The following is a 9,150-nucleotide window of genomic DNA, read 5'->3' on the forward strand; positions in this document are numbered from 1 at the left end:
ATATACATGTAGTCATATACCTGTAGTCATATATATGTAGTCATATACCTGTAGTCATATACATGTAGTCATATACCTGTAGTCATATACATGTAGTCATATACCTGTAGTCATATATATGTAGTCATATACCTGTAGTCATATACATGTAGTCATATACCTGTAGTCATATACATGTAGTCATATACATGTAGTCATATACCTGTAGTAATATACATGTAGTCATATACATGTAGTCATATACATGTAGTCATATACATGTAGTCATATACATGTAGTCATATACCTGTAGTCATATACATGTAGTCATATACCTGTAGTCATATATATGTAGTCATATGCATATAGTTATATACATGTAGTCATATATATGTAGTCATATGCATATAGTTATATACATGTAGTCACATACATGTACCTGCTCACTTGCACACAACACTGCAGAGGCAAATGGATATCACAGAGACTGGATGGCTCACAAGGCAGAAGATACTATTTTTGCTTTTTACAGAAAATGTCTATTGGCCCTTGCTGTCCAACCTTGTGTGTCAGCACAGGCTTCCACAGTGAGGTGGCAGTTGGAGATAGGTGAGCAGAAATGAAAAAGGAAAGCAGCACTGAACAGAACTGAACACAACCGGAATCAAATGGACCTGGGTTCCAATCTCTGCTCTTGCTTATTCACTGTAGGTTTGGGGCCAGCTGCACCTCCTCTCTCTGCCTTAGCTGCCAGATCTGCAAAAGGTCCTGACCATTGTATTTACCTCACTGGGTGGTCATGAGGATTAGGCTGATTAACAAAAGCGCTGGTTAATTCATACTGAGGGCTCATGAGAATCTGCTGATTTTACTACTAATGCTGTGTATCAAGAGGAGGCTAAGCACTCCGTGTGTGTTTTATCTCAGTTAATCCTTACAAGGCTCTGTGAGGTAGATGCTGTGTTATTATTTTCCCATTACAGGGAGGGGGGTGGTCTGTAGCACTAGTCACACACTGTGCCTCCTGGGTGGCACAGAGTTGTGGGAACTCTCAGAAGGGGAGGGAGAAACAGACACATGTACTCCCATTTGTGGTGGAAACGGCTCACTGGGTGACTTCACTGTGGGAAGTGGGCAGCAAAGGCCAGAGCTCTGAACCCTTGAGGACACCGACAAGGTCTATTTCAGACTGTGGAGTGGAACTGCATGGCTTCCTCCACTTCCCGTCAGTTTTCCTTTAATTCCCAACACCACATCCCCTTGTTTTGGAACTGACTAAAGAGTGTCAGGTGGGACTGGAGGGTAGAGCTGGGCGAGGCAGGGAATGATGAAGTGGCAGAGAGGGAGGAGGATGGGTGGAGTGGAGAAGCTGCCAGGTGGTGTCCTGAGACTACATCAGACACATTTTAAGGCAAACTCCTCAAGCTTTATTCAGTTACCTGGGTCTATTGATGTCACTTGGACTGGATCAATATATCTTCCTGGAGAATTCAAAGGAAAGAAATCTATGTGAGGCTCACTCAGTAGGGAGAGCACGTTGGTGCTAGAGTGATAGGTCCCTGAGGGGAGTGCTAAGCACTCACCAACTGCTGTCCTTATTGTCTCTTTGCCTTTGCAGTGGAGCAAGTGATGGTGGGAGGGGAGCGAGCAGGAGAGGGTGTCCTCACACACCTTAGCACCCAGCATCTACTGAGCTCCTCTGGTGTGCTGGCATGCATGATAACCATTTAGTGGGATAGCATGGCAGCTGGTAGGAATAGGCATCAGAGAGCTCCAGATTTCAGAAGCAGGGCAGGCGTTTTAGTTTTCTTATAGCTGTGACCAAACACTCCACAAGAGACAACTTCAGAGAAGACGGACTTCAGTTTAAGAAGGAATATGGTTCGAGGTGGAGGGGGGAGTAAGGCAGCAGGAGTGTGAGGCTGGCCCCACTGCATCTGCAGTTAGTAAAGAGTGAACAGGCTCAGGCTGTAAAAACCTCAAGGCCCTTTCTAGCGATGGCCTTCCACCAGCTGAGTTTCAGCTAACATTCTTCATCTTTCTAAAACCACTTCTACAATGCCTTTAACTGGGACCAAGTGTCCAAACACATGAGCCTTTTGGGGAGACATTTCACTTTCAAACCACAGCAGCAAGGTTGTGGAGCTGCCTCTTCTATGGTTTCCTGTGATGATTTGTAGATTGTGGGGGGAGGGAACTCACTTTTCCTAGTCCCAAGGTATAATTCAGCACCCCATGGCAGCAGGACTTTTTAGTTTTACATTATTTTCTTCATCTCCTTATTTACCATCTCCTGTTTTATGATTTTTTTTCCATAAGGAAGATGACTTTATTAAGGTAATTAAAGGAGTGTGGCAAAAAGGAAGGTCATTTGGTCTTTCCCGAGTGGCATGGATAGTGGTACTTCTGCCCCCAGAACTGCCTTTGGTTTGTGGGATGGTAGATTCAGGATGGAGAAGCAGCAGAAAGATGCTGGTGCCAGCTCCAGGGGCTGGACCAAGCTCAGGAAGCAAATCCCTAAGGTATCTTTCATTCTATCCTCCTTGGATCTCGTGCCCCATCCTCTGATACACTTCAAGAATTACAATCTAAAGATTGTTGCTGAACTTCAGGATGAACACATTCTTGGGAGGCTGTTGCTTGAGGATCTTGAGAACTGAGGTACCACAGATTCCTTGGCAGGTGTCAGAACAGGCATCTCTTATGCCTAACTCACATTCTTGTGTTATTGTGTCTTGGCAGGGAAGACTGGAATAGGCATTTGAGATCATGAAAAGTGTACCTGCTTCAAAACAACCCAGAGAGCTTATCCAGCCGGAGTGCTTGCCTGCTGGATTTTTAGCATGGCACTGAGGTGGTTCCAGTTGATCTTGAGATAAACCATAAAAATGGAGAAGTTCTCAAATTTGAGCAATTGGAAATGTAATCTTATGCAAATAGACTCCTTTCCTGGTTCTACACAGAGGAAGGAGGTACACTCGTTTTTTTGGGATACCCAGAAGCATGGTGGCAGGTTTAAGGTTGCCTTGTGGTGACCAAGGACAGCTATACATTTTGCTATGCTTTGCTATGCTCAGGCTCCTCTCAGGAGACAAGGCCTCTTCTCAGAGTTCCAGTCTCTCCCAATTCCTTGTCCTAGCATGTACTCTTAGGCCCCTTCAACTTTCTAGTCATTCACTAAATTAATTCAGCTCTTACCTTGGACCACAGACCACAGAACTGCTAAATGGGAACTATGGAAGTGTACCCAGAAATCAACATTTTAACATACCTCCTAGGTGATTTTATTCTCCATAAAAATTTAAGAGTCACTTAAACTTTTTGGTGTACTTCATGATAAGCTAGAGATGCTGGCATATTTCCATCTAAATACTTCATTCAATAAATATTTATTAGTCATTTACCACAGTGCAAGGCACCATTCTGTTTTTATTACCTTTATTTTTTTACAGTACACTCTTCCATAGTTCCTTATCCCATTCCTTCCCCCCCCCCGCCTTTAAAAGGATGCCTCCCACCAGACTTTCCCATTCCCTGGGACCACAAGGCACCATTTTTGATGATATAGTCTTCCACAGTCTGCAGACACAAAATAGCTATTGTTAACAGGAAAAGGAGAACAGAAAGATGGAAAGAAGAGGAACCCATAAAGTATCCCTAAGTTACTGTGTGTGCAACTGCAAGCAGAAAACAAATGGCACCATGCAGTTTTGTAGAATTATCAAGGGATTTCACATGTTTAGCTCTGTGGGGTTCATGAATGTAACAGCTCATTCTTCCTGAGTCTCACAGTCCTGAAGGCTGGACTTGCACCAGAGAATGCTGTCCGTGGTGCTGAATCGAGTGCCTGGCCAAGGACCTCCCAGTGCAACACAATTCTAACTATAGGGTATATATTGGAGGTACCTAGAAAAATGTTCAGAAACAGCCTTGTAATTTAAAAATAAATTGCTCTCAATATCCTGTTAATGCAGAGGTATCTCTCTCTCTCTCTCTCTCTCTCTATATATATATATATATATATATATACATGTATCACATAATTTCATGTATGTATATACATGTATGTATATATATATATATATATATATATATAGAGAGAGAGAGAGAGAGAGAGAGAGAGGTGAGAGAGACAGAGACACAGAGATAGAGACAGAGATATCATACTGTCAGGCAAATATTAGACCTAAGTAAGTAACACTGTTTAATATTGTTTGCCATTTTCTATAAGCAGACATTGTAGCTGAATTAGGTTTGATACATAAAAAAAATTATTTGTGACTTTTAGAGCGTGCTTAAAGTGTGGTGCCTAGTAGCAGGTTGGTTTGGTTCTATGGGAATCCAAAGGCCACATGTTGGCTGAGCACTTCCAATAAGCAAGTGTCCCTGGGAACTTTGGATTCAGTTGAGAATGTGGTATTTAAGACCAGGCACTGCATCCTCCCCTGGACCTTTCGTTGGGCTCTAAAATGACCCAGACCTGATATCCTTTAAGACTGCATCAGATTGTATCAATTTTAGAGGCATGGAAAACAATGTTTTAGAAAGAGCTGGGGTGTGTAGGGGCCATTTATTGGGAAGGCACAGGGCTAAAATGCTTCCCATTCATTGCACATTTTTTTCTCCTTCAGTACTAGAGACATATTTAATAAGTGTTTTAGAAATTGGATGTCATTTAAAGAAGTTGAGACTTCAATCATAGCAGAGGTAGTGTTGGAAAAATTTAAAATAATCTCCTTTCATTTCTCTTTGAACAGATGCCAAAGGATGTCTCTTCATCCCAGTACAAAGCTATTCAAGAGACATTTTAGAACTGCTCTCTTCTGACGTGTCTCCTAGAACATCCATGCTTTTCCCCTGCACTAGTTACCACAGTGGGTACCCAGAATAGCACTGACTTGACAAACATAGGGCACAGAGTAGTAGCCAGGGTTGGGGAGGTGATTAGCAGCCCACTATGGAAGCTCTTTCTTGTGGTACCTCTTAAATGGGAAGGGACTTCACATAATTTCATCTTGTAGGCTCTGGGTCCTGTGAGAAGAAGTTAGAACCCCATATTTGGTGAGTGGTAATGGAGGGAGTGACAGAGGTACCATAGCCCATGTGTAAGGCTGTTTCCAAGCATCACTGTGAAAAAGAAAAATTTGTTTTCTAATCATCTTTCTTTTTATCTCTTTTTTTTCTGAATCCTCTACTTCAGGACCAAGATAAGAATAAAGAAGGGCTCTAGGTTAAAAAAAAAAGGCAGGACTCTCAGGTTTGTGAACAAGGTGATTGTATACTTGAGTGAACCTGAGTCAATGCCTTCTTAAAATTTAGACTCTAACAATCCTGCTTGTTGTCTGTCTCTAATCCTGGCCCTGTTCCATCAATTCTAAATACCTAAACTTACACACTGGTGTCCAGATAATGCCCTTATGTCTCTTCCCCTACCTTGTTACCAGGGAAACCATCCAATACATCAATCCATGCCAATGTTTGAGAACATATAGGCTACTCTCAGGAATAACTTTGTTTTCATTTAGGATCTCTAAAAAGACAATACCTTTCTCAAAACCAGCCCATTTTTGCCCTTGGTGATCTCTCCTTTCACTTAACAACCAGGTGTGTCTTGTCCCAGACTTTATCCCTTGCTTTCTAAATCCTCTACTTCAGGGCCAACCTTCAACTAGGCACTTGGGCTGTCCTCAGGGAAACCACAGGCTCCATCATGTATATTTCTGAATACCACGTAGTTTCTGCTAGGTTTGTACACAATAGGAATTCATTATGCTGTAAACCAAAATGGTGAAATTCAGGTATGTATGGTGCTGTATTGGGGGAATTTGTCCTTCTTGAGTTAGGATGCACACAGGGATGAACTGTAGAAAAGTAACTATAGAAGAGGCACTGTGGAGGAGAACATCTTTGTGTGAAATCATAGAATGATTTCTATAGGTTGTGGGCTTTGAGCTGCAGAGATTAGGTATATGCATTCCAGCCAGATGGAAGAGCATAAATAGAGGTGTGGAGACCAGAAAGCACAGAATAAGTTCTGTGGAATACTAAGTGCCAGGAGTGGGGGATGGGGAGTGGGGGTGAGTGGGTACTGACTATCTGCGTCTCCGATGGAGTACCTGTAGTACTTCCAGCAGGCTGATCAGGGGAGGCAGAATGGAGTCAATAATGGGAATCCTAGGTCTGTGTTTTTCTGGAGTGGGAAACAGTGTAGTCTGGGACAATCGTTGGGGTTCCCGGTTTTCTGTGTAACCAGGTGCCATACTGCTGGGATTTGGGAACCTGAATCTTTGTTCTCCCTGCTTTCCCTCTGGGCAGATAAGCAACAGGCAGGAAGGGGAGCAGCAAAGCTGGAACCAAGAGTATGGAGGGGCTGGAAGAGAGAAGGCCTTCTGCCAGAGATTTAAGCATAGCTCTTTATAACAAAGCCCCTACACCTCCTGCCTGTGATCCTTGATAAAGAGCCAGTCCTTGCTTGTTTGATGGTGGGTGAATACATACACCTTACTCAGGTTGAACCAGGGATTAAATACCTTTTGTGGGAAGGAATGCCCAGGAAGGCAAGCTCATTGGCTAACATTTGGGACCTAAATAGATCTCTCATTAGCATGGAGAACTTCAGGTTTGTATGTTACATGACTGATTGCATGGTTCTCTGGGAACCTTGTGGTTATATGTTCCAGAGCAGGCAGAGGACAGCGGGGAGTGGCCCCTCTCCTACCATTCTCAGTTTTGAGATTTACAGGCTTTGGGCTCATTCAGCCTTACCAGTTCTTCTGTCTGGTGGTACAGTCCACTTGCCCCACAAATAGACATTCTACTTGACTAAAAGAAAATTGTATTGAGCTAAAACAATATAACATTGGGAAGAAATTCTGGGTCAAATTGTAAGTGGCTCTGAGTTAAGGCTCTGAATAACATTTAAGAATGGTTGTTAACATGTGAGGCCTGCTTGGTAGCACTTGCCTTTAATTCCAGCTCTCAGGAGTTGAGGCAGGTGGATACCTGTGAGTTTGAGGCAAGCTGGTTAACATGGTGGGTTTCAAGCCAGACTGAGTTAGATGGTAAAACCAAAGCTAAATCACTATGGACTTCACAGAACAGAGAATGCCATGACTGGGTTGAGGGTGTTTCAGGAAATTGGAAAAAGTTCAGTTGACCTGTAATACATTCCCTTGGGTCCATTAGAGTTCATTTTTCATTTCCATTAGAGATTAATGTATCTTGAGTAACAGACCCGGGGTGGGGAGAGCAGAGCTTCTAACTAAAAGTATTTATTCACACGTTAGTATGAAGTGGTAAAATGGCCAGTTTATTTTTAATAACATGAAAATTATATATTTGGGCTATATTTATAAAAGGAGCTGTTGTCCACAAAATGAAGGCTTTAACTTTTATTCTTTGGGGATTTTATTTTTATTTTATGTATATTAGTGTTTTGCCCCCAGGTGCAGTACCCGCAGAGGACAGAAGACGGTGTCAGATTCCTCTGGGATTGGAGCTACAGATGGTTAGTGAGCTGCCATGTAGGTGCTGGGAATTGGATCCAAGATCTCCAGAAGAACAGTTGATATTATTAACCTTCGAGCATCTCTTCAGCCCTGAAGGAAGGGTTTGGAATGGTTGTCTGGTGTGGTACTTAAGGCAATGGACTAGGACTTAAAAGGAAAACACAGGACCATGAAAGCTGTGGATGATATCTATTATTAATGCTCACTAATAAAAAATTGAACAAGCCAGTCGATACTTTACCTTCATTCACAACAACTCTCAGGACAGTGTTTCTCAACCTTCATAATACTGTGACCCTTTAATACAGCTCTTCATGTTGTGGTAACCCCCAACTATAAAATTATTTTTGATGCTAGTTTATAACTGTTATTTTTCTACTGTCATGAATCATAATGTAAGTATCTATGTTTTCCAGTGGTCTTACATGATTTTTGTGAAAGGGCCATTTGATTCCCCGAAAAGGGTCAGGACCCACAGGTTGAGAATTGCTTTCTTAGAAGAAAATGAGGTTATGAACCTCCTGGTTATCTGAAAGACCTCAGATTTGAACCCAGGCTTTGAGAACCCAAATAGCTATTTTCACAATTCTCTAAAATTCATGAATTTCACTTCTTTTATTTTTGCAAAGGTCGACTCCTTCAGAATTTAAGTCTTGGGCTTTTTCATTATGTGAGGCTGTAACCCTCAAAGCCATCCCAAACCACAATTCTCTGACAAAATTAGGAAACTTGGTCATTCTTAATCTGGGTCTTACATTTTGAACTTCTGTTTATATTTTATGTGTTTGTTGATTTTCAGTATGAAAGAGACAGAAAGAAGAGGCACAGGTGTTTACAGAGGATGACCAGGACTTGTTATTCTTGAGAAAACACACATATTTAGTATCACACATACTGCTTAGGCAAGTTTGAATACTTGTAAGGAGAAAACTACCCACCATTGCTACATCCTTCTTATGTGGTTATCAATACTGCATGGATCGTGCGCTCATTACCACATGGCCCGAAGCGACTTGTTTCCAGGCAAGCCTCTGCTTTGCTACTCTCCCTATGGAGACCTTTACTTCCTGTGACTGGAGGCTGAAGCTGGGAATGGAGGCTTGAGGCTTCATGGCAGCCCCGAGAGATGTGTCTGGAAGCTTGCAGTTGGTGTGTCAAGGGGAAATAAAAAGGCCTTTGTTAAGCTCAGCCTGGCAGAGAGGAAGGCGTCTGCCAAAACAGAGAATAACAATGACTCATTTCTACAGTGACACAGCTGTCACAGTGTGTGCACTAGGCTCATCTCCTCTAGTCTGTATGACACCCTGAGGATCAGGCAGAGCGGAGGGCACCTTAAAGAACTTGAGGCTGATTGAGGTGAAATGTCTTTCTAAGGCCATTTGGCTGGAAGATGTTGAGCCTGGTCCACAAACTCAGACCAAGTCTATGTTTCTTGCTATACTATCTCTAAAGAAGTCTCTACTGCCCTGTGTCTCTAGAAACGACAGGAGCGCCACCAGTTCCCACTCCACATGGGAAGCAGTTTGGACTTGTAGGACATTCCTGTATAGTTTCAATGATAAATAGCCATTTTTATTCAAGTGTTGGCCAGATGTATGTTAGTTCTAAGCTTTGTGATCTAGCCCTCATGCTATTACTGTGAAGCTTTCCTTGTTGAACTTTA

General features: G+C 42.5%; 1 long non-coding RNA gene across 1 annotated transcript in view; it reads left to right on the forward strand.

Moving 5' to 3' along the window:
* The window catches only part of LOC308420454, a 50,232-nt gene extending 42,420 nt beyond the window's left edge, over positions 1–7,812 (forward strand). The window contains exon 3 of the long non-coding RNA XR_013975030.1: positions 7,425–7,812. This is a non-coding gene — a long non-coding RNA (uncharacterized lncRNA). The remainder of the gene's footprint in view (positions 1–7,424) is intronic.
* The last annotated feature ends 1,338 nt before the right edge of the window (positions 7,813–9,150 follow it).

Source organism: Micromys minutus (genome assembly GCF_963924665.1).
Source record: "Micromys minutus genome assembly, chromosome: 4".
Lineage (NCBI taxonomy): Eukaryota > Metazoa > Chordata > Mammalia > Rodentia > Muridae > Micromys > Micromys minutus.